This window comes from Prionailurus bengalensis, chromosome X, assembly GCF_016509475.1.
Source record: "Prionailurus bengalensis isolate Pbe53 chromosome X, Fcat_Pben_1.1_paternal_pri, whole genome shotgun sequence".
NCBI lineage: Eukaryota > Metazoa > Chordata > Mammalia > Carnivora > Felidae > Prionailurus > Prionailurus bengalensis.
In genome coordinates, this window is record NC_057361.1 from 30314250 (window position 1) to 30339350 (window position 25101).

The window sequence follows — 25101 nt, forward strand, 5'->3', positions numbered from 1 at the left end:
ATGGTCCCAAATGGCCAGTTTTATGCAGGTCTCAATATACACCTTTGGGCTGAATTTGAACAAGAGAAGGTAGCTGTGAAGGTGTTCAATCATACTACTAGTGGGTCTCTAGTAGGGACCCTTAAGTGTTCCAGCATTGGAGAGATAAACTTTGGAATTACTGTGAGAAACGGGTGAGGGTTAGGATTGGGGATAATAGAAGGTAATTCTGAGCAACAATGGGGTTTTCAATCATGCATTCATTATGGAATTATCAGTTCATGACTCTGGACATCTTGATATAGATGAGTTTCAACAACAATTTGTGAAAACTCATGAGTATTTTCTGTCCTGTCTTCTCAATATAAGCCTACAACATGGAATGAATAAGTCACAGGGATGAAAAGTACAGCATAGGGAATATAGTCAGTGGTATTATAATAGTGTTGTATGATGACAGATGTTAGCTACCCTTGTGGTGAGCATAGCATAATGTGTAGAGTTGTTGAATCAATATGTTGATTCAACTAATATAACTAATAGTGTGTCAACTATGTTTCAATTTAAAAAAAGAAAAAAATGAAAAAAGTATATATTAGTTTACAAAATTATAAGCTAGTTAAGGGTTGAGACTGTGTCTTTGCCTCTTTAATAATAAGCACACTTTCGTAGTAGGTGTCCAAAAATATGTGGTTGATTGTTTCATACATGGATTAGAGAAATAAGTAAAAACAGTAAACATGCTAGAATTCTCTATTATGGAGTATCTGGTATCAGACTTACCCTCTTATCATGAAGTAATATAACATTTCACAAATTATTTGTGACAACTGTGTCTGGGCATTGAGCATAGATAACTCAAAACTTAAATATTTAAGAGAAGGGAAACACATGAGGCGAGTCACTTTTCAATATGGCTTTTTGTCTGGGGCCACTTTTCAGGAGGTAGAATGGGGAGGTGGAACCTAAGTAGACTAACAGCGGAGAAACAATACAAATGGTGATTGACTTCTTACAAAAAGCAGTGGGTGCCATAACATTATGGGACAATATCTTTAAAATGCTGGAAGAGGGACGACTGGCTGGCTCAGCAGGTGGAGCGTGTGACTCTTGATCTTGTGGTTGTGAGTTTCAGCCCCACACTGTGGGTAGAGTTTAAAAAATTAAATAAAAAATAAAATAAAATGCTGGAAGAAAAAGAGAAGAAAAAAACTGTAAATTCAGAATTCTATGCCCATTGAAAATCTCCTTCAAAAAAGAGAGTGATAGAAGAAAACATAAGAAAAATATTTGTCACCCTGGGTTAGGCAAAGATTTCTAAGATATAACACCAAAAGCAAAACAGAGAAAACTGATAAACTGAACTTTATCAAAATTAAGAGTGTCTGCTTTTTTTTCCTTTTCTTTGATTGAGAACAACACTTTATTAGTCACATGCACTCACAGGCTGGAAGAGGAGGATTCCATATCCCATACAGGGCCGCACAGAGGTTGCACGTGGAAACAGAAACAAGAGGCTCTGGGAGACAGGCTTTGTAGTATCAAAAGGGTGGACTGCCCCTTGGTTGCTGTTGGTTTGTTTGAATAATTCTGCTAGTTGGCGGTGAACTGAAACTTGTTACTGAAATAAATGGGAACTGGACTTGATCCATCTGATGGGGGTGCTATTTGACTAGGGAATCTTTTAGGAGAACTTACAGGCTGTTTGAGGCTCTCCCACTTGCACCTTATGTCAAGGTAGTGCATAATGTTGAAACGAGTTCATAATTATCAACCTCAAAATTCTTTTAACTGCACATACTTTCTCTCTCTTTATGTCTCCCTTTTTATATATGTTAATTTAAGTATTTATAAGAAGAAGTGGCGCTGAAGGAAGAGCATTGAAATGGTTTCAATTAGCAATTTAAGTGAAACTCTAGGTTAGGTATCTTCAGAAGAAAAGATGAGGTGTGTGTGGGTGTGCGTGCACGCACGTGTGTGTATGGTTGTTCTTATGTCTGTTCTTTAAAAGACACTGTTAAGACAATGAAATGGCAAACTAAAGGCTAGGAAAAATATATTCAAATCACTTATTTGAGAAAGAACCTATGTCTAGAATATATTAATCAAAATGAAGAATATGGAAAAAAGTTTTCAAAGACACTTCACCAAAGAAGATATACAGATGGCAAATTAGTACATGAAAAGATGCTCAATAATATTAGTCATTAGCAAAATCCAATTTAAAATCATGATGAGATATCAATACTCATCTATTAGAATGGCAAAAAAAATTCTGATAAGTACTAGCAATGATGTGAAACAGCTGGAAACATCACTAGTGCGAATGCTAAATGGTATAGCCATTTTGGAAAATAGTGGTTTCTCATACAGTTAAATGTACAAGCCAGGTATTTATACAACTGAAATGAAAATATATGTTCACACAAAAATCTGTTCACATATGTTTATCATGGCATTATGCATGCATAGTCACCAAAATTTGAAACAACACAAATGTTGCTCAATTGTGGAACGGATAAACAAATTGTGATACATCCACATGATGAAATGCTACTCAGCATAAAAAAATGAATTATTGATATATGCAATGACTTGGATATATCGCAAATGCATTATGCTATGTGAAAGAAGCTAGCCTCAAATGTCTATATAAAGTATGATTTCATTTATATGATCTTCTGGAAAAGGCAAAACTATAGGGACAGAAATCAGTGGTTGCTTGTGACTGGTAGTAGGAGGATGGGATGATTTTAAAGGGTCACATGGGAGTATGTTTAGGGTGATGGCAGTGTTCTATATTTTGATTAGATATTTGATTTTATGAGTTTGTCAAAGCTAGAAGAACTGTACATGGAAAAAAGATTAATTTTACTGTATGTAATTTGTACCTTTAAAAGTGAAAAATAATAGGGTATAATGGCCATTTTGAGATAAATAAAATCTTGAGGAAATTGTTGCCAGCAGACCTAACCTCTGAAAGATGATAAAAATAGTTCTTCAGGCTAAATAGAAATGATATTAGAAGAAAACTCAAATCTACAATGAAAAAAAAAAAAAGAAAAGTAACAGAAATGGTAAATATGTGGGTGAACATAAAGGCTCTCTTTTTTCTTTTAGTTTCCATATTTCTTTAAAAAACTGATATTTAAAGCATACATAGTATTTTATTTGGGGATTTTTAACATGTAGGAGTTAACTGTATAACAAAATAGCACAAAGTATAGGAGGGAAAATAGAATTATACTCTTTTATTTTTAATGTTTATTTATTTTTGAGAGAGACAGATACAGGATGCGAGTGGGTTAGGGGCAGAGAGAGAGAGGGAGACACAGAATCCGAAGCAGGCTCCAGGCTCTGAGCTGTCAGCACAGAGCCTGACACGGGGCTCAAACTCACGAGCTGTGAGATCATGACCTGAGCTGAAGTCGGATGCTCAACTGACTGAGCCACCCAGGAGCCCCTAGAGTTATACTCTTTTAAATGTTTTGAATTTTACACAAAATGGTATAATAGTAATTTTAAGTATACTGTGATAAATTGGGATAAATATTATAATCTCAAGAAAAAGTAATAAAAGTAGGATAAATATATCAATCAAAATCCAATAGAGGATATAAAATAAAAGACTAAAATACTCAAATAACACACAAAAAAAGCAGTCAATGAGGACAAAGAAAAAACAATATATGGGACACACAGAAAAGAATTAGCTTAGAAGGTAGATTTAAATTTAACCATATAAAAAACTGTTAGTTCATTAGGAAGACATCACAATCCTAAAAGTGAATGGACCAAATAACAGAACTATAAAGTAGATGGAAGTAAAAACTGACAGAACTAAAGTAGAAACCACAAAAGGCCACATAGTGGCCCCTCCCAGTAATCGATAAATCAAGTAGACAAAAGATCTTAGGACTGTAGACTGAACAACACTATCAACCAACTCAACCTTACCTTTATAGATCACCTCAACAATTAGTGAACACACTTTTTATGTGCACATAGAATTTCTATCAAGAAAGACCATATACTGGGCAGTAAATATGTACCAATAAAATTGCAAAGGCTAAATACTCACATGGGACACCAGGGTGGCTCAATTAAGTGCCTGACTTCGACTCAGGTCACGACTTAGTAGCTTGTGAGTTCAAGCCCTGCCTTGGGCTCTGTGCTGACAGCTCAGAGCCTGGAGCCTGCCTCAGATTCTGTCTTCCATTCTCTGCCCCTCCCCCACTCACACTCTGTCTCTCTCTCTCTCTCTCAAAAATAAATAAACATAAAATTAAAAAAAAATAGAAAAGTTTAAACACTCACAGAGTATGTTCTTTGAGCATAACAGAATTAAATTAGAAATCAATAATAGTGGGGCACCTGGATGGCTCAGTCAGTTAGTTAAGCATCGGACTTCAGCTCAGGTCATGATCTCACAGTTCATGGGATCGAGCCCCCTGTTGGGCTGTGTGCTGACAGCTCAGAGACTGGAGCCTGCTTCAGATCCTGTGTCTCCCCCTCTCTCTCTGTCCTTCCCATGCTCATGCTCTGTCTCTCTCTGTCTGTCAATAATAAATAAACGTTAAAAAACATTTTTTAAAAAATCAATAATAGCAAGATACTTAGAAGATGCCCCAAACTTTGGAAGTTAACCAACACTTTGAAATAATCCATAGGTAAAAGAATACATCACAAAGGAAATTAGAAAATACATCAAACTGAGTTCAAATGAAAACAAGATGCCTAAGTTTGTGGGATATTGCTAAAGCAACACTTAGAGGGAAATTTTTACCTTCTCATGCTTATTTTAGAAATAAGATTTAAAATCAGTGACTGAACATATGGGAAAAGGGTAAAAAAAGAAATTAAAAAAAAAGAGAGAGAGGAGAACAAACCATAAGAGACTCTTAATGATAGAGAACAAATTGAGGTTTGATGGAGGGAGGTGGGGGCATGGGTTAGATGGGTGACAGGCACTAAGAAGGGCACTTGTGATGAGCACTGGGTTTTGTATGTAAGTGATGAATCACTGAATTCTACTCCTGAAACTAGTATTGCACTGTATGTTAACTAGCATTCAAATAAAAATTTAAAAATTAATAAAATCAGTGACTCAATTTCTATTTTAAAGGCCTTAGACTACCTAATTTCAAGGCTTTCTATGATGATGCTACAGTTATTGAGATATTGTGGTATTATAAATAGATGTACAAATACCTCAAAGGAACAGGACACATCACCCAGAAAAAGACTCCCACTTATACACTCAATTGATTTTCAAGAAAGAGCTCAATGCAATTCAAAGGAGAAAGGAAAATATCTTCAACAAGTTGGGTATAATACGCATACGGGAAAAAAATTAACCTTGACTCCTTCCTTACATGGTACACAGAAATTAATTTGAGATAGATTAATAAATGTAGAAGTTAAAACTATAAAAGTTTTAAAAAGAAGAATGCAGAATATCTTTGCAAATATGGAGTCAGCAAATATTTTTAAGAGCAGCCAAACAAAAAAAAATATTCAACTTAAAATGATAAACTGGACTTTGAAATTAATTTTTTTCAATAATTGTCTTTATGAAAATAAAAATGCAGGCCACAGAGAGGTCGAAAATATTAACAACACACATATCTAAGGACTTGTGTCCAGAATATATAAAGTTCTCTCAAAAATAACTAAGAAAAAATGGACAAAATACTTGAACAAATACTACATGAAAGACAATATGTGAATAGCCTATAAGTACATGTAAAGATTCTCAGTGTCATTAGGCATGATGGAAATGAAATTAAAACCAAAGTGGTACAACCACTTTGGAAAATTGGCTGGCAATTTCTTAAAAAATTATATACACACACCCCTTATGATCCAGTGATTCCAGTCCTTGGTCTTTACTTAAAAAAAATTTAAAAATTTGGCCACATAAAGGCTTATATGAGAATGTTTATAGTAGTCGTATTCATAATAAATAAAAACTGGAAAAAAAACCCAAAGCCTATTAACAAGATAGTAAACTGGTATGTTCATGTAATGAACTAATATTTAGCAATAAAAAATAATGCACCTATACAATCAAATGCCATTGAATTGTGCACTTGTGATAATGTTTATTTCATTGTCTATAAATTTAATTCAGTAATTTAAAAAATTTACAAGTTAATTCTTTGAGGAAAGATAATTTAAGCTGAATAATACAAGGGGAAATTGGCTCAGCATATAGTTGTTTTTCTTTTCTGATCCAGTTTGTTTGACTTACTAATGTTTTATGATATGTATTTGTGTAACCTCAGTGAAAACAACCTTCTGTTCTGTGGCTCTATTCTTAAAAGTTATTCAAGGTCACCAAAGCACATCTATTGATTCCGCAGTCAACATTAGCTTTTAACTAAAATCTATATAAACCATATAACTCCTATTATTCCTGTGAATCAAAGTTATTGGGTTTTGGGGGGAGAAAGATTAATTTTTCTTATTCAGGCATATTGGAGAACACACAGGCAGATTATTGAATAAATGCTCCCTAAAATACCTTGTAATCTACAGTGTTGGATAAAAATTAAAGAAAAATCCTGAACTACATTAATGGTTTGGGTAAAATGAATCCAACTTTTAAATTACTTGAAGTAGAATTATCCCACTTCCCTGTTTGTGTGGCTCTTTCTGGAGGAAATACCAACTATTCAGAACTATTTGCAGCACTTAGATGCAGCAGACCAAAGGACTGTTGACACAAATAATGTGACTAGGCATGACATCAGTAATTCACCATGGCAGGTTGCTGAAAATTTAAAGGGGATACCCTTTTTTGTCCTGATTAGAATGCCATCATCTGTTCTAGCTAATCTCAACAAGGAAAAGTATGGGGAAACTCAGATATCTGCAGCTTTCAGAAATTGGTTTATCTGTTGCCAGGCTAACTGAATTATTTATCAATGACTCAGCACATCTCTGATGTGAAGGCATATCACACGAATTTGAAAGAAGTTTTTATTTATTTCTGCAGCCAGGAAACAAACCCAATTAAAATTAACAATTTGGAAAGATTTTTGTTTCTGAAAGTTATGAATAATTTCTTCAATATAAAAATTCAGTCTCTGCATTTTGTGAACCACTTTCTACTTGGACTCTAATGCATTTTCAGTATTCACCTTTTCACATGTTAAATGGCATGAATGGCTATTAAATGCCCATGTGTCATAAATAAAATCTCCAGAGATATTAGAATAGAAAATAAAGCAGAGTGGAAAATAGCTGAAGCCACACTTTCTCTTTCCTAACAGAACCTCAGTTTTGTTTAGGTATGTACTTCACTTACTGCTCCAGAGGGAGTTCCTATTTGCCAAAGGAATAAGGGCATAGAATTTCTCTTGGTTATTCTTGATCCACAAAGGTCATGTGACCTAGTCATGTGACTAATCAGAATAAATTTTATTCCATGTTTTGAAGAGAAGTTCCTCTGTTTGTTTACTAAACAAGAAAATAAGTACACACAGTTGCTGTTGGCATTCTCTTGGAAAGAATTTGTTGTTAAGGAAAGCAAAGAGATGGATATTCTATTATATCATGGAATCACTGCTGTTTCTATACTTGACCCTGCACTATCTCTAGTCTTCCTGGTATGCAAGAAAATATATTTCCTTACTGTTTAGGAAAGTTTAACTTAATATCTCTTATCAAAAATATTCTTCTAAACAACATGGAAGTATGTCATTCTTTCCAGTTTGGCCTTGACTCATAGTAAAATATTTTGTTGCTGGACTGAGTTTTAGGCTAGAATAGGATACTCAAAGTTAATGGTTCTTGTCTACATTGTAAACAACAGAAAATAAGTGCCCACATTTTGGTTTGTATAGTGTAATCCAATTCACAAAGCGTTTACCAAACCATCTCAAGGAATGTCAGAATTTAGCATTGTTTCTAGCTGAGACTCCCGAATCCTCTAAATTATGGAACACCTCAGGACTGAAAAAAACCCCTCAAGTATTAAAATGTCAAAGCACATACACACACACACACACACACACACACAAAATACACAGAGGCAAAGAATTATGAACTGAACCAAAGATAATTGGACTAAAGTACAGTAATTTTAGAATATTGAGATTCAAGAAGTAATTTGTATTATTTCTACTCTCTATTGGATGATCATAGATGGTGGTGGCCTTATTGAAGTTTTCTGTACTGTTAGGGAATTGTGATTTAATTTCATTGCACAGCATGAGATACTGATGAAAAACAGAATGGAGATTATTTCTCTTAAGTGTGAGAAATAGGAAAAATATGACCTGTAATTAAACTATCATCAATACAGAGATAATTTTACAAAGTGAACTTCACCTTCACAAATTAGGAAAATGATAATCATTGATAAATAGTTGAAGATTCAGACTACGGTGAGATGATCAGAAGAAAGGAAGATGGAAAAGAAACAAAATCCTAAAGAAAAAAAAAAGCACAATATTTCTTATCTGTGTAACAGAATATCAAGATTACTATTGAATCCATAAGAAGGGTTCCATTACAACATGGTGACGTAAGAGGCTTCCAGAATTCACCTCCTCTAATGAATACATAGAATCTACAGCTACACACAGAGTAAATCTCTCTAAAAGAAATCCAGAAACTGGCTGAGCAACTCCTACATACTGGGTGAAAAAGAAAATACCCACATCACAGAGCGAGCGATTTTCTTCACTTCTTTTGTCACATCCATATCCCTGTCACATCCAGATTCTTGAAATACTCCCTAAGGGGTCTTTTGCTCTCTTCTGCCTTCCAGTTCTTCCATTTCCACTATTTTACGTTGTTTTATTTTAACACTGTCCTAGCACAGTAATTATTCTATTCTCTCATCCTTTCTGCATTTAAGAGTTTAGTTTGGTTTGGTTTTTGCCTTCACCCATTACTTTCTCTCCAAACAAGAAATGACCTACTATTTTCCTGCAGGCCAAGTCTATCTTAAGACTTTGTCCACATAATACTTTAAGATGAACAGAATGTAATACTACTAAGCAATTCAAAGCAACAAACTATCAATAAATGTAATAGCATGGATGAATCTCAAAAACATGTTGAGCAAAAAGAGCCAAACCTAAATTGGTTGTGTCATTCCACTTACATTAAGTTCTAGAAAAGGCCAATTTAAGTTATGGTGATAGAATTCAAACCTGTTGGGGCTCCTGGGTGGCTAGGTCGGTTTTGTGTCCAACTCTTGGTCTTAGCTCAGGCCATGATCCCAGGGTCGTTGGATCAAGCCCCGTGCGTAGCCTGCTTAAGATTCTTTCTCTCTCTCCCTCTGCCCCTCTCCCCCTCTTGTGTTCTCTCTCTCTCTCTAAAATAAAAATTTTAAAATTAAAAAAAAAATCAAAATTGTTGTCACCTTCCTGGCAGGCAGTTGCCTGGAACTGAGAATAAGGGAATTGCTTTTGAGTAATGAAAGTATTCTACAAATTATTTAGGGTAAAGGTGACGTAAGTATATACATTTATCAAAACTTATTAAATTATATTTTTAAAGTCTCTATAATTAATTTTCGTGTAAATTATATCTAAACATTTGGAAGAATGACAGCCTTAAGTTAAAAAACTAACAGGGGCGCCTGGGTGGCTCAGTCGGTTGAGCATTCAACTTCAGCTCAGGTGATGATCTCGCAGTTTGTGAGTTTGAGCCCCATGTTGGGCTGTCAGCCTGTCACCGCAGAGCCCACTTCAGATCCTCTGTCCCTCTCTCTCTCTGCCCCTCCCTTGCTCATACTCTGTCCCTCAAAAAATAAATAAAACATTTTAAAAAACTAACAAAAGTTGGGTCAACTGGCTGTCTCAGGAAAGCATGTGACTCTTGGTCGCAGTGTTGTGAGTTCAAGCCCCACAATGGGTGTGGACCTTCCTTAAAAAAAAAAAGAAAGACTTGGGGCACCTGGGTAGCTCAGTCAGTTAAGCATCTGACTCTTGATTTCAGCTCAGGTCTTGATCTCAGGATCGTAAATTCAAGACCTACGTTGGGCTCAGTGCTAGACATGAAAACTACTTAAAAAAAAAAAAAAGAACCATTAAAAAAATGTTTTAAGAGCTTTATCAAACAATTGCAGAGTGAAGACCTTATTGGATTCTGATTCAAGGTACCAAAATGAAAAGAATAAAATGTGAAAAAAAACTAACAAAAGTTTTTATAAATTAATGTTTAAGCAATTTTTGGAAATGGCTGCCAACATTTTCAACTTAGAAATCTGTGTTTCTGTCTTTTTATAGATATCGGGAAGACCAGGGGGCACCTGGGTGGCTCAGTAGGTTTAGTGTCCGACTTCAGGTCACGTGACTCAGGTCACGCTCTTGCAGCTTATGAGTTCAAGCCCTGCATCACTGACAGCCCAGAGCCTGGAGCCTGTTTCCAATTCTGTTTCTTCCTCTTTCTCTGCCCCTCTCCTGCTTGTTCTCTGTTTCTCTCTCTGCAAAATATATAAACATTAAAATTAAAAAAAAAAAGAAAATGGGAAGACCTGGAAACATTGAATCCACATTTTCAAATAAGCCTAGCCTTTGGGCTTAGGACCCAGTAAACTTTTACAACTTCAGTTGCACAGAGACCCCATCACTCTCCAATGTGTCTTGCATACAACCAGTTTCATCCATTTATGTTTTCTCTGCAGGCACATAGGTACTTGAGTTCATGACTGTGGTCATATCCTTTCCACCCATTTAGTGCTTTTTGTTTGTTTGGTCCTTTGGTCCAAATTCTAGTTCTTATTCTTGATGTGATTATTTTCATTGTATTTGGGCAAACTGGGAGTATCCTAAGATTACACATACATATCAATGGCATAATCACAATCTCACTGAAATGTCAAACCTAAAAATTTACCTGATGCAAAAGGCAGTGGACCTAAGTAGAGACAGGTCATTACCATTCACCCAGAGACCCTGGAACTAAGCACCTTTTATAAACATACATAGATGTAATGAAATAATAAAAATACAGAATGCCTACAAATAATGCAGGCACTACTTTATGAATGATTAACCTTTCCTGTTTTTTTTCCTCAGTTTAAATTTATTAAGATATCAAATCCTAAAATATGTATCATTGAAATCTCTGAGTATATCTTATTCCACAGTGGTATTTTTTTCCCAAAAAGCTTGTCATTAAACACAGAGCAGGTAAATAATTTTATTAATGATAATTCCTGCTAGTTTTTTTTTATTTCAAGTTTTTTAACGTTTATTTATTTATGTTAAGAGAGAGAGAGAGAGAGAGAAGGAAGGAGAAAAGGGGCAGACAGAGAGGGAGAGAGAATACCCCAAGCAGACACCATGCTGTCAGTGCAGCATGAACTCGTGAACTATGAGATCATGACCTGAGCCAAAATCAAGAGTCAGATGTTTAACCAACTGAGCCACCCAAGTGCCCCTATTTCAAGTTTACATTTAAATTCTAGTTTATTAACATATATGGTAAAATTTATTTCAGGCATAGTTTAGTGATTCATCATTTAATTATAATACCTAGCACTCATCACAATAAATGCCCTCCTTAATACCCATCATCAAGTACCATTCCCTGCCCACTTCCCTCCATCAACCTCAGTTTGTTCTCCATAGTTAAGAGTCTTTTATGGTTTGCATCCCTCTCTTTTTTTTCACCTTCCCATATGCTCATCTGTTTTGTTTCTTAAATTCCACATAAGAGCGAAATCATATGGTATTTGTCTTTCTCTGACTTATTTTGCTTAGCGTAATACACTCTAGCTCCATCCACATTATTGCAAATGACAAGATTTCATTATTTTTGACAGCTGAGTAATATTCCATTACTTCTTTACCCATTCATCAGTCAATGGACATTTGGGCTCTTTACATAATTTGGCTATTGTTGATAGTGCTGCTGTAAACATCAAGGTTCACATGCCCCTTTAAATCAGTATTTTTGTATCCTTTGAGTAAATACCTAGTAGTAAAACTTCTGGGTTGTAGGATAGTTCTATTTTTAACCTTTCAAAGAACCTCCACACTGTTTCCCAGAGTGGCTGCACCGGTTTGCATTCCCACCAACAGTGTAAGAGGGTTCCCCTTTCTCCACATCCTCGCCAACACGTGTTGTTCCTCGTGTTAATTTTAGCCTTTCTGATAGGTGTGAGGTGGTATCTCATTATGGTTTTGATTTGTATTTCCTTGATGATGAATGATGTTGAGCACATCCATGTGTTTATTAGCCATCCAAATGTCTTTGGAAAAAAGTCTGTTCATGTCTTCTGCCCATTTCTTAACTGGATTTTTATTTTTTGGGTGTTGAGTTTGATAAATTCTTTATATCTTTTGGAAACTGACCTTTTGTCTCATACGTTATTTGCAAATACCTTCTCCCATTCCATTGGTTGCCTTTTAGTGTTGTTGATTGTTTCCTTTGCTGTGCAGAAGCTTTTTATCTTGAAGTCCCAGTAGTTCATGTTTGCTTTGTTCCCTTGCCTCAGGAGACATGTCTAGTAAGAAGTTGCTGTGGCTGAGGTCAAAGAGGTTGATGCCTATGTTCTCCTCTAGGATTTTTTTTTATTATTTTAATGTTTATTTATTTTTGAGAGAGAGAGACAGAGCGTGAGTGAGGGAGGGGCAGAGAGAGAGGGAGACACAGAGTCCAAAGCAGGCACCAGGCTCCGAGCTGTCAGCACACAGCCTGACGCAGGGCTCAAACTCAGAAACCACGAGATCATGACATGAGCCTAAGTCAGGCGCTTAACCAACTCAGCCACCCAGGCGTCCCTCCTCCAGGATTTTGATGGTTTCCGGTCTCACATTGATCCATTTTTAGTTTATTTTGGTGTATAATGTAAGAAAGTGGTCCAGTTTCATTTTTCTGCATGTTGCTCCAGTTTCCTCAGCACCATTTGTTCGAGATTGTCTTTTTTCCATTGGATATTCTTTTATGCTTTGTCAAATAATAGTTGACCATATAGTTGTGCATCCATTTCTGGGTTTTCCATTCTGTTCCATTGATCTATGTGTCTGTTTTTGTTCCAGTGCCATACTGTCTTGATAATTGCCACTTTGTAATAACACTTGAAGTCTGGAATTGTGATGCTTCCAGCTTTGCTTTTCTTTTTCAAGATAGCTTTGGCTATTCGGGATCTTTTGTGGTTCCATACAAAACTTAGGATTGTTTGTTCTAGCTCTGTGAAAAATGATGGTGATATTTTGATAGGGATTGCATTAAGTGTGTAGATTGCTTTGGGCAGTATAGACATTTTAACAATGTTTGTTCTTCCAATCCATGATTATGAAATGTTTTTCCATTTCTTTGTGTCCTCTTCAATTTCTTTCATAAGTGTTCTATGGTTTTCAGAGTAAAGATCTTTTTACCTCTTATTCCTAGGTATCTCACTGTTTTGGGTGCAGTTGTAAATGCGATCGATTTCTTGATTTCTCTGTCTTTCTGCTGTTTCATTATTGGTGTATAGAAATGCAACCAATTTCTGTGCATGGATTTTATATCCTGTAACTTTGCTGAATTTATATTTCAGTTCTAGTAATTGTTTGGTGTAGTCTTTCAGGTTTTCTACATAGAGTATTGTGTCATCTGTGAATAGTGAAAGTTTACTTCTTTTTTGCTGATTTGGCTTCCTTTTATTTCTTTTTGTTGTCTGATGGCCGAGGCTAGGACTTCCAGTATTATGTTAACAACAATGGTTAGAATGGACATCCCTATCTTGTTCCTGACAATAGAGGTAAAGCTCTCAGTGTTTCCCCGTTGAGTATGATATTAGCTGTGGATCTTTAAAAATGGCCTTTATGATGTTGAGGTGTGTTCCTCCTTATCCCTACTTTGTTGAGGGTTTTTATCAAGAATGGATGCTGATGTGCTGGGTGGCTCACTTGGTTAAGTGTCTACTCCTGATTTTGGCTCAGGTCATGATCTCACAGTTCGTGAGTTCAAACCCCAAACTGGGAGCATGCTGGCAGTGCAGAGCCTGCTTGGGATTCTCTCTCCCCATTCTCTCTGCCCTCCCCCCAAATAAAGCAATTAATTGAAATACATGGATGCTGTATTTTGTCAAATGCTTTTTCTGCATCTATTCATAGGATCATATGGTTCTTATCATTTCTTTTATTAATGTGGTGTATCATGTTGATTGATTTGCAAATATTGAACCAGCCCTACAGCCCAGGAATAAATCCCACTTGATCATGGTGAATAATTCTTCTAATGTATTCTTGGATTTGATTTGCTAGTATCTTGTTGAGACTATTGTATCCATGTTCATCATGGATATTGGCCTATAATTCTCCTGTTTAGTGGGGTCTTTGTCTGGTTTTGCAATCAAGGTAATGCTGGCCTCGTAGAAGGAGTTTGGAAGTTTTCTTTCCATTTCTATTTTTTGGAACAGTTTAGGAAAAATAGGTATTAACTCTTCTTTAAACGTGGTAGAATTCCCCTGGGAAGCCATCTGGCCCTGGACAGGTGCGTGGGAAATTTGTTTGTTGGGAAATTTTTCATTACTGATTGAATTTCTTTGCTGGGTATGGGTCTGTTCAAATTTTCTGTTTATTCCTGTTTTGATTTTGGTAGTTTGTATGTTTCTAGGAATTCATCCATTTCTTGCAGATTATCCAATTTGTTGGTATAAATTTTTCCATAATATTCTCTTATAATTCTTTTTATTTCTGTGGTGTTGGTTGTGATCTCTCCTCTTTCATTCATGGTTTTATTTATTTGGGTCCTTTCTCTTTTCTTGTGGATAAGTCTGGCTAGGGGGTTATCATTTTTATTAATTCTTTCAAAGAATCAGCTCTTTGTTTCATTGATCTGTTTTACTGGAGTTTTTGTTTGTTTATTTGTTTGTTTCCATATCATTTATTTCTGGTCTAATCTTTATTATTTCCCTTATGCTGGCCTTAGGTTTTATTTGTTATTCCTTTCCTAGATCCTTTCAGTGTAAGTTTACGATGTGTATTTGAGACTTTTCTTGCTTCTTGAGATAGACTTGTATTTCTATACACTGCTCTCTGTCAGTGCAGAGCCCGACACAGGGCTCCATCTCACAAACCGTGAAATCATGACCTGAGCTGAAACCAAGAGTCAGATCCTTAACCAAATGAGCCACCCAGGTACCCTCATAATTTTATCTTCTATATCACTGATTTGTTTCTCTGCTTCTTCCATCTTTGTTGTCATTGCATCCAGTCAGTTTTGCATCTGGGTTATAGCATTTTTTATTTTGGCCTGGCTAGTTTTTAGTTCTTTTATCTCTGCAGTATGGGGTTCTCTAGTGCCTTCTATGCTTTTCTCAAGCCCCACTAGTATCTTTATGATTGTTGTTTTGCATTATGGTTCATGCATATTACTTATATCTGTTTTGATTAGATCCCTGGCCATGACCTCTTCCTGTGCTTTCTTTTGGGGTGAATTCCTCCGTTTTGTCATTTTGTCTAGGTCACTGTCTTTTTGTGTGTTAGCATAGCCTGTTTTACTTCCTGCTCCTGAGAGTAATGGCTGTATTAAGAAGAGGTCCTATACTGTCCAGGGCCTGGTGCTTCAGGAAGTGTTTCAAAGTGTACACTCTGCTGTTGTGTTTTGGTTGCTCTTTCCCTCAGGTCAGTCCTCTGCAGTTTCTCCTTGCCTACAGTGAGGAGTGTTTGGACCTTGTCCACTGTGTGGCAAGTTTTAACTAGGTATGTTTTTGTCTGTTTGTTAAAAGAGGATAAATATGATTTCCCTTAAAGCTGAAGGTTTACAATACTGTATGATCAGTAGATTTGGTATGCGTGAGGGGTTTGTGCTAGTCTTCTGGGGGAGGGGCCCGCTGTGTTGATTCTCAGGCCAACTTGCCCTAGTAAAGATACACCTGTAGGGCGCAGGGAGGCAAGACTTGGTGTAAGTGGGTCCAGCCTCCACTTGGTGGTGCTGTGCTACTCACTGAAGGATGTTGGTGCTGATGGGCCAGAAAATGGTGTTCCCCAGCTCTCTTGTCCACAGAGAAGGGAGTTCGCATCTGCTGTTGTCCAGAAAGCTGTCAGGGAAGAGTGAACAGTCTCCCCTCTTGTGTCTCTGGCTTCCATCAGATCTCTGCCTTTACCCTATGTCTGGGCTGTCTGCCTGCCAGACAGCACAGAACTCCTGTGTTTTATCTCAAGCACTCAGCTGAGTTTCAAAACTCTGAATTTTAGGGACCCGGTATGGTGTGGACCCTCACTGATCCTCTGGGGAAGAGTCTTGCCATGCTGCAGCTGGTGTCATTTAGTTCCAGAAAGGCAGTTGCATGATTGCACAGGGGTTGGAGTTTACGGTAAAGCACAGCAAAAAGCTGGCACCAAGGTTTGCTGCCCTCATCAGGTGTCTCTGTTCCTATGCTAATGAATAGGACAGCACATTGGTACAGGCCAGCTCTTTTGTCCCCTGATAGACCATGCCACCTCTCCCAAATGTGCTCCAAGAAGGGGAGCTGTCTGTCCCAGTGTGACCCAGGGGATCCTCAGACCACACTGGCTGCCCCCAGGCCTCTGCCCTCCTTCCCCACAGAAGCACCACTATGCCCACCAGGCCCTGGCAGTAGCACGACTTTTAAAACTTGAGACTTTCAGTGCTACTGCTTATAAAAATTTGCAATAATCAGCTGCTCTCATTCTCCAAGTCAGTGGTTTTGGGGAAGTGTTTCTCTTGTGAAGTCTCTGTTTCTCTCTCCATCTCTCTCTCTCCTCTCTCTCTCTGAGATCAAGGCCCCCTCCCCTCTGCAGCACCTGGGATTCTTTTCTTCCAGGAATCATGTCTCCTCATTTCCTACCTTCTAAAAAATGGCTTCTTTTCTCCCCCTGTTTCTGCAGCTTGTTCTCTCAGCATTCAGATTGATTTCTTGGGTGTTCAGAATGATTTGGTCTTTATCTAGCTGTGTTCCAGGGACAAGGCAAGCCTAGGGTCCCCCTACTGCTCCACCATCTTAACTCCTCTTTGATTTCCTGCAAGGTTAAAATTACTCTATTTTTAAGGTTACCTGAACATTTCACAAGTCACAAAAATATTTTTAAGATTCTTTAATAGAAAAGTGACTGAAATAGATTGAATCAAAATAAGCTTCACCTTTCATCAGAGACTAGGCATGAGATATTTCCATTCAGATGGAGGATTTTTTTTTTTTGGCTTATATTCACCTGATGAGTGAGATATGAAAATCAGATTTCTAGCTTAGCTAGGGAATTCTATTTTGGAAACCATATTCCTCTCATTTCTATTCAGTAGCACATGGAGTGAAAACAGAAACACTGCAATTAAGTAATCATCCAGTTTCCTCATAAGAACACAGTATGTTTCAGATGATATCAAGAAGACATGATATGCAATCCATAGGACTTAGAAACATAACATACCAGCATAATGTTTTGAAACCCATTGTCAACAATATTTACTAGGCATGGCAAAAGAGGGTGGGTGGTAAGAAAAGCCAAAATTACTGAAAGGGTCTGGTAGCAAACACCTGTAGATTGCAATTTGAAAATAAATTTTCTTGTCATTAAAGAGAAATGAATTTTAAGTAAGCATGTCATTTGCTTAAACATTTCCATTGATTCACTCTTCTGGGTTGCTAGCCAAGAGGTTCTCATTGCACTGTGCATTGTAGCATCTACAGGGCAGAATATAATCATTTGCATTACTAAATTAGAGAGAAAATACTAATTAAATTAAGGTGAATTTCTGCTTCTCACACTAGTAGTAAACAGAGAGACGTCTGATTTGGCCAGGTATTCTAAGCCCAAAGAGAGGTGACTAACAATGATACACTTTTCTTAGACACACTTGGAAGGTTCAGATAAATTTAAACTCTGAGTCATCTTGGGGAAATGAATTAGGGTGAGGAGGGAAAAGAGAAAGTAGGGTGACATTGCAATCAGTTGTGTAACGGTATTTACAAATGTTGGCCTGAATTTAGAGGTTTTGGGAACAGAGTTAAATTATACCAGGCCAGTGCCCTGAATGGCTCTGTGCAGTGAGGCACTTGTCAAGTTCCAGAATGATGCTTCCAAAGCATTCATGGCTTTTCCTACTGAACTAGGTCAGCGGTGTTTGGATATTAAGTTTGGTCTTCATGGATATTAAGCATCCTAAAGTAATATTTGATTTCTCTCTCCATGACATAGTCAAGGGAGTAATAAATTTGAGAATCTGAAGTATCCAGATTATTTTCTGACTTTTCTGAATTTAATAGAATACAGTCAGATACATTTTTACAGCTTTATCTCTAATGCAATTAAAGGTAATGATTTGAAACCTGCAAATAATGAGCATCTACTATACTTTGTGATTTATATTAATTATCTGATATAATCCTCACTATGTCTCTATGAGATAAGGTTTATTCCTATTATAATTCTTACTGTAAAAATGAGGAATCGGAGAGTTTAATTTATTCACAGTCAGTATGCTAGTAAGTGCATGATTGGGATGATTTAAATTCTGACCTGTCCTACTTCAGAGTATTTTAAAACATATATTGTAACACATTGCTGCTGGGACACTGATCAGCCATTTTTTTAAATAAAAAATTACAATAGAACAAGGCAGTGTAGAAAGTATTAGGAACACAGGTAGCATCAATTTTTGAAACTTTTCTTTCAGATGTGTATATATGTGTGCAGCATGTATGTAATGATCTAAAATAAAAATGCATTACTTGCTGTATCACAGTAAAAAAGAAGTTTAAAAAATACTGCAGTCTACATTCTCAAATCAAAATAATCCGTGGTAATTATAATATGTAAAAAAAGAAACCCCCTAAAATAAAGTACTGTAACTGGAAGATATGATTGGTAACTTCCTCAGCTTTACAGGCTGTGTGGGCTGCTTTTCATTTTCTCTTTCACTAGATGTATAGGCAGATATCTCTCAGATGACTCTCTGGTTTCTGCAGTTCAGAGCCTGACCAACTACTGTGTGGCACTTAAATGTACACAAGATCTCATTTGATACCAAGTAACACTGAGTTAGAGCTTATACAAATATTAGAGAGAGAATGCAGAATTTAAATATCTTTCCCAAAGTCACCTAACTAGTACAAGACAGAAATAAGAATCAGTTATAGACCCTGTGATGGCCTCTTCTGTCACTTCCATTAGGTGGCATATGGCAGGTGTTCCATGTACACACATTTTTCAGGCTCAGAGCAGAAAAAAAAAAAAAAGGAGTGCTTAAGGAGTGTGTGAGTCTTTAGTGCATCACTAGTGCTGATAACATGTGATGGCTTTTCACACTAGTAATAAATATATGTCCTTCTTGATCTGACAACACCAACAAAATAAATCGGCATAATCATTTAATTTAAAATGTATTAAGCAACAATTCTGGAGCCACAAAATTACCAGTTTTTCAGAGAATGAAGAATCCTTCAATAATCTTGACCTTAGTGGGAGTAGGAAGGGGGGGGGCAATGAAATTGGATGTATTGTAAATAAGATACTAACTGACAGATAAGGAAACTTAATTCAGCAGTAATATATGATAATGAGGAGCTTTAATAGTTTATTACTCTTTATAAATATTCTCTCCATCTCAGCTATATGAAACATGATTTGTAAATGTAAGGATAATTTGATTTGGGTGTTCATTTAATTGATTGACCCAAATCCACACACAGGGAAATCAATTGTTTTGTAACTATATGTCTATTTACTAATCTAGTCAATTTGAGTACAGGCCATGTGAAAGACAATACACAGGGCATCTCTAGAAACATTGTGATGCATAGTTTAATGCTAAATATGTTATAGGCACATATGTAAAAATAATCCAAATGTATATTTATACAGAATGTATTTGTTTAACTGGCTAAAATATAATTAGATATACAAACAATAAATAAATGTGAAAAAATATCATAGCCACCGTGTTTAGGAAACTATAAGTGAGACAGGCATAAAATAATGTAATTAGCTATAACTCACAAATTCACAAGTGCTTTTGACATGGCTTTTCTAAGAGTAGTAATATAGCATTTAGCTACTACCAGCTTCGTTTCTATTTCTAGGAGCTAGTAACCAGGAGATGGAATGCTACAGGGTTATTGTTGGCAAAAGACCAGGTATTTCAGATGTCTGTACTCACTAGCAGGGCATGAGTTTTATGAGGATAAAAGAGTTGAGAAATTAGCCTCTTCTCTGAGAAAACACTAAATGGCGGATGACGCTGGTGCTGCAGAAGGCCCTGGAGGGCCCTGAAAGGCCACCTGGGCTTCAGCAGAGACGTCGGCAGTGGCATCTGCGACCCAGTCCAGCTACGGTCTGGATCGAGGTTCCCCAGGGCAAGGTTCAGGACAAAGAGTGGGTCCCCATCACCAAGCTGGGCCACCTGGTCAAGGACATGAAGATCAAGTCCACTGGAGGAGATCTCTCTCTTCTCCCTGCTGATCAGGGACTCTGAGATCATTGACTTTTTCTTGGGGGCATCCCTGAAAACCGAGGTTTTGAAGATTATGCCCGTGCAAAAGCAGACCCATGCTGGCTGGTGGACCAGGTTTAAGGCATTTGTTGCCATGTGAGATTACAAGGGACAGGTTGGTCTGGGTGTTAAGTGCTCCAAAAAGATAGCCATTTCCATCCCTGAGGTCATCCTCCTGGCAATCATCATCCCCATCATCCCCATGCAGTGAGTCTCCTGGGGGAACAAGATCAGGGCAAGGCCCACACTGTCCCATGCAAGGTGACCAGCCGCTGTGGCTCTGTGCTGGTGTACCTCATCGCTGCCCCCAGAGGCACTGCCCAAGAAGCTACTGATGATGGCCAGAAATGACACCTGCTACACTTCAATCAGAGGCTGCATTGCCATGGGGAGTAACTTCACCAAGGCCACTTTTGATGCCATTTCCAAGACCTATAGTTATCTCACCTCCCACCTCTGGAAAGAGACTGTTCACCAAGTCTCTCAATGATGAATTCACTGACCATCTTGTAAGGTCCCTGGCTCCAGCTGTGGTCACTGCATAGTTTTATATGAGAAGAATAAAGTGAATTAAAACCCATTTTTTAAAAAGTTGGGAAATTATGACTCTATGTTATATATAAACTCATATCATAGTTGCAATAATTTATCTATCACCAAGCATCTTGTAATGCAGCTGTAATGTAAGAGAAGACACCTGGATTTAGAGTCAGAAGACTACATTGAAATAAAAGAACTAAAATTTACTAGCTGAGTAACCTTGAAAATTAATTAGGCTTCAATTTCTTCCACTGAAAATTGTAGATGGTAATTCTTTTTTTACGGGAAGTTGTAATGGTAATTTGAGGTTGAATCATATAAAATTGCTGATATTTGATCATTTTTATCTACAAAAATGATAATTTCATTTGGATCAACCTAGTAGTAAGAGTTACACATTTATTGAATCTTCTGTCTTATAGGCACTTTGCTGTTTGACATGTTATAGTAGATTATAATAACTTCATTTTTTTACCCCTCGCTCTATTCGGGCCCTTTGCAATAATCCATTTTTAGTGTCCTCCCATCACTAGTGGGCTGATCTACCCTCTCCCTTGAATCTGGGCTCAACAACTTGACTTATTTTTGTCAATGGAATGTTAGCATGGGTGAGTGAATGGGTTTGAAGTGAACTTCAGCAGTGGGGCTTGTCCTCTCTTGCCATGTGAATATGTCCAGGATAGACCACTGGAGAATAAAACACATCTAGACAGAGTTAAGGACTTCCAGTCATTCCAGCCTAGGCCATCCTAGATCAACTGACATACAGCCCACTCCCACACCTGTTCAGGAGACCAGGCATGATTAGTATAGCCAACCTCTAGCCAACCTCCAGCTATAAACTTTCAGTTATAAACCCCAGAAGATTTATATCAGTACACCTATTATTGTGGCAATAACTAACAGATACAAATGATTCATTTTATTCACACAACAAATCTTTAGGCACTATTATCATCCTCAGTGGACAAAAGAAAACACTGTGACCCAGAGAAAAGTTCAGTAAACTGCCCAGGCTCAGAACACTGAACACAGTAAATAACAGAGGAGAGGTTTGAAATTAGGGAGTCTGGCTTCAGAGGCCATATTCTAACCAGTATACTGAATGGCTTTGTTCTTGTGAAGATGAAATGGGATTATTTTTTTTTCAAAGTGCTTTGTCAATGCTAAAGCACACTAAAAATATAAGTCATTATTATGAAGCTGCAACTCCTTTTCAAAGATGCTGTAAAATTTCAACTAAGTTTTTTCTTTGTCTCATAAAAAAAGAAACCCCAGGCAAGCACAAGATGATTTAAAATGCACTGTTCTTTCATATGTCAGTTACACAGGGGAAACTGATAAATGGTGAAATTTAACATGCCACCTTCCTTCCGAATCGGTGATAGACCACTGCTATTTGCTAGGCAACTACCAAGTAAACAGAAAAATAAAGCTATGGTTTTCTTGGCAAGTGTCATTAAAAATAGATTAAGTTTACAGTAAATGCAATCTGTAGCATAGATCATACAAAAAACCTGAAGGGGAAATGAAGGCATTAATAACATATTTCTTAATTTTATGAAGCGTTACACACATCAGTCCATGTGTGAACCAAAATAACCTAGGGAAATAGCAGTGAAACAGGCATTTATTCCTCAGCTTCAAGGAGGCATGCAAATACAAATGGTGCAAAACAAGAAGCTGATTATTCCTGGAAATTGGAATAAACATAAAAAAGAAAAGTCTGGAGATGCTAATAGGCATTAAGTTTATGAGGTGTGACTTTATTTACATGGAAGATTCTCTATGGGAATGAATTTTTAAAATTCCATTTGATTTTTCATTTTTATATATGTCAACCCCCAAATTATTATTTTCTTCAAAAAATACAACTAGAATGTTATACTGGGTGAAATGAATAATGGGGAGAACTGAAGAGAAATAGGAAGAGGGACATCTTGATTTGGGAGGCTTTTGTCTGCAAGAGTCTTTTTTTTAATAAAACACAGAAATGACACTTTTAAAAAGAAAGAAAGAAAATGTGAACTTGGAAGAACAGAGAAGAAAAAAGGAAAAAGAACCAAAAAAATAGATTAAACATAACAGGAAAAGAGAGTTCTCCAGAAAGCATAACTAAAGACTTAAATGATTTATACAAAGCCTATTGCTTTATCAACGTCTCCAAAAAAATCCTAGGCTTGATTTAGCCATTTCCTATTTTAACCATTTGTTTCTCTGATAATTGTCACCTGTTTTTCTCTGTCCTCTGAAATAGGAAAGAGGAAAGAGGGAAAACACTCAGAAGAGTTTTGCTCTTGAGTGTCCTCTGGTGTTCAGTTTTCAACACAAACTATTCAGTCATTCATTCATTCACTTCTACATTAACTAACAAACATCTACTGAGAGAAATGATAAGTCCTCATTAAGGGACGGGCATATACAAAGTAGGCTGAGAGAAAACTCACCCTGCTTAATATGGATTTGGATATCACTTTTTTCCCCCTAATCCCTACACCTTCGTGACCTCCCATTTCAAGTGAAGTTCTGAGTCTCTTCATAATGTACTTGATCAGATGATGTCACTTTGTATAATTCCTGCTGAATTATACCTTATTGTCATTGCTTCAGTGTCCTAGCCTGTCAATAATTTTCAATCCTGACAGTTTAAACATACAATGCTATATGCCAATTTTTATGTATTCTTAAAAGTCATTGACAGAATTTCCCACAGGCCAGATGACTAAAGAAAAAAAAGAAGCCTGAAAAAATTGGCACTCTATTACATGGCTGCTGGGCATATAGATTGATACTACTGCTTTGGAAAACTGCTTGATTATTAAGTTGAACATGTGAATCCTTAATAACCCATCAATTATAAGTACACAACAGAAGTGTGTGCACAGTTTATCAAGGGATCTGGACAAGAATAATCATACCGTCAATATTTGTAATAGTCCACCCTGAGAGCAAACTATATGTCCAGCCACAGTAGACTGGATAAATAAATTGTGGCATCTTCATATAAAGGAATACTATAAGGCAGTGAGACGGGCAAACTCAGTTTACATGCAACATGGATAAATATCAAGGACATATGTCAAACGAACTAAGACAGAAAACAACTACTGTGTATGCCCATTTTCCTGAATTCAAAAAGCAGACTAAATAAAACTGTAATGTATCAGATGAATAGTTATGTAGTCAAGCTATTTAAAAAAAAAAGGAAACAAGGAAATGATTATCTCTAGGGTGAGGGAAAGTGGGAAGAAAGTGATGAAAGAAGCATGACAATTTCTGGCTTTTGATCTTGGTTATGGTTATATGGATGTTCACTCCGTGATAAATTACTGAGCTCTGCATATGTATTTGTACACTTTTGCATGTGTTTTCTTTCACAATAAAAACAGACTTAAAAACAACCAAACAATATTAATTAGAACATCATGTATGGAAGCACCCTGATTATCTTCTGTTTTATCTAAATTCCTTTAGCCTAAGCTACCATTAAACATTGTGCTTTTTTTTAAATCGTTGCTTATAGAGACCATATCTTTCAAATAAACTACTTAAAGTCTTATCTAATACTTTCACCATTATTATTTTGTGAATAAGGACATATTAGCTTGGAATTGCTAGGCTGGAAATATATCTCAGAAGATAAATAGATAAGTCTCCTAAAATTAAAGACACTGAAAAATAATAACTAGGATATATGGCAACTCTTCTTAAATCTCCAATATTTTAATCATAAGTAAGAGCTAATTCTGAGGTGAAAGTCTTTTAATCACTTACAAATAAGTAGTAACCATATTTCCTTAATCCTAAAACATATTTCCTCACACCTATGAAATCAGAGTGCATCTTATAATCAACTGCATCCTCAGTCTTTGTCAGCCTCGATCAAAATTAAGGTCTTCCAGAGAGAATTTTCATTTGCTTTTGCCAGCCAACTTGAGGCACTAACCCATCTGAGACCATTTTAAATTAAATTCTCTGCTTGAGGTTTCTTGGACCACACTGAAAGTGTGAATTCAGATCTCAAACTTGCGCGAGTAGTGACCAGTTGTTCAAATTTGCCACCCAGTGATGAGGTTGAAATGTTACGGTTCTTTTGCTGTACCTTTCTCTGTGGCCACTCTATTGAAATGTTTAGTTTTATACTGAAGCTATATCCTTTGGTGACCCAGTTTTAGT

The 25101-nt window shown here is 36.7% G+C and overlaps 1 pseudogene; it reads left to right on the forward strand.

The window, feature by feature from the left end:
• Window positions 1-20930, forward strand: LOC122477038 (annotated as a pseudogene).
• Window positions 20931-25101: the final 4171 nt, after the last annotated feature.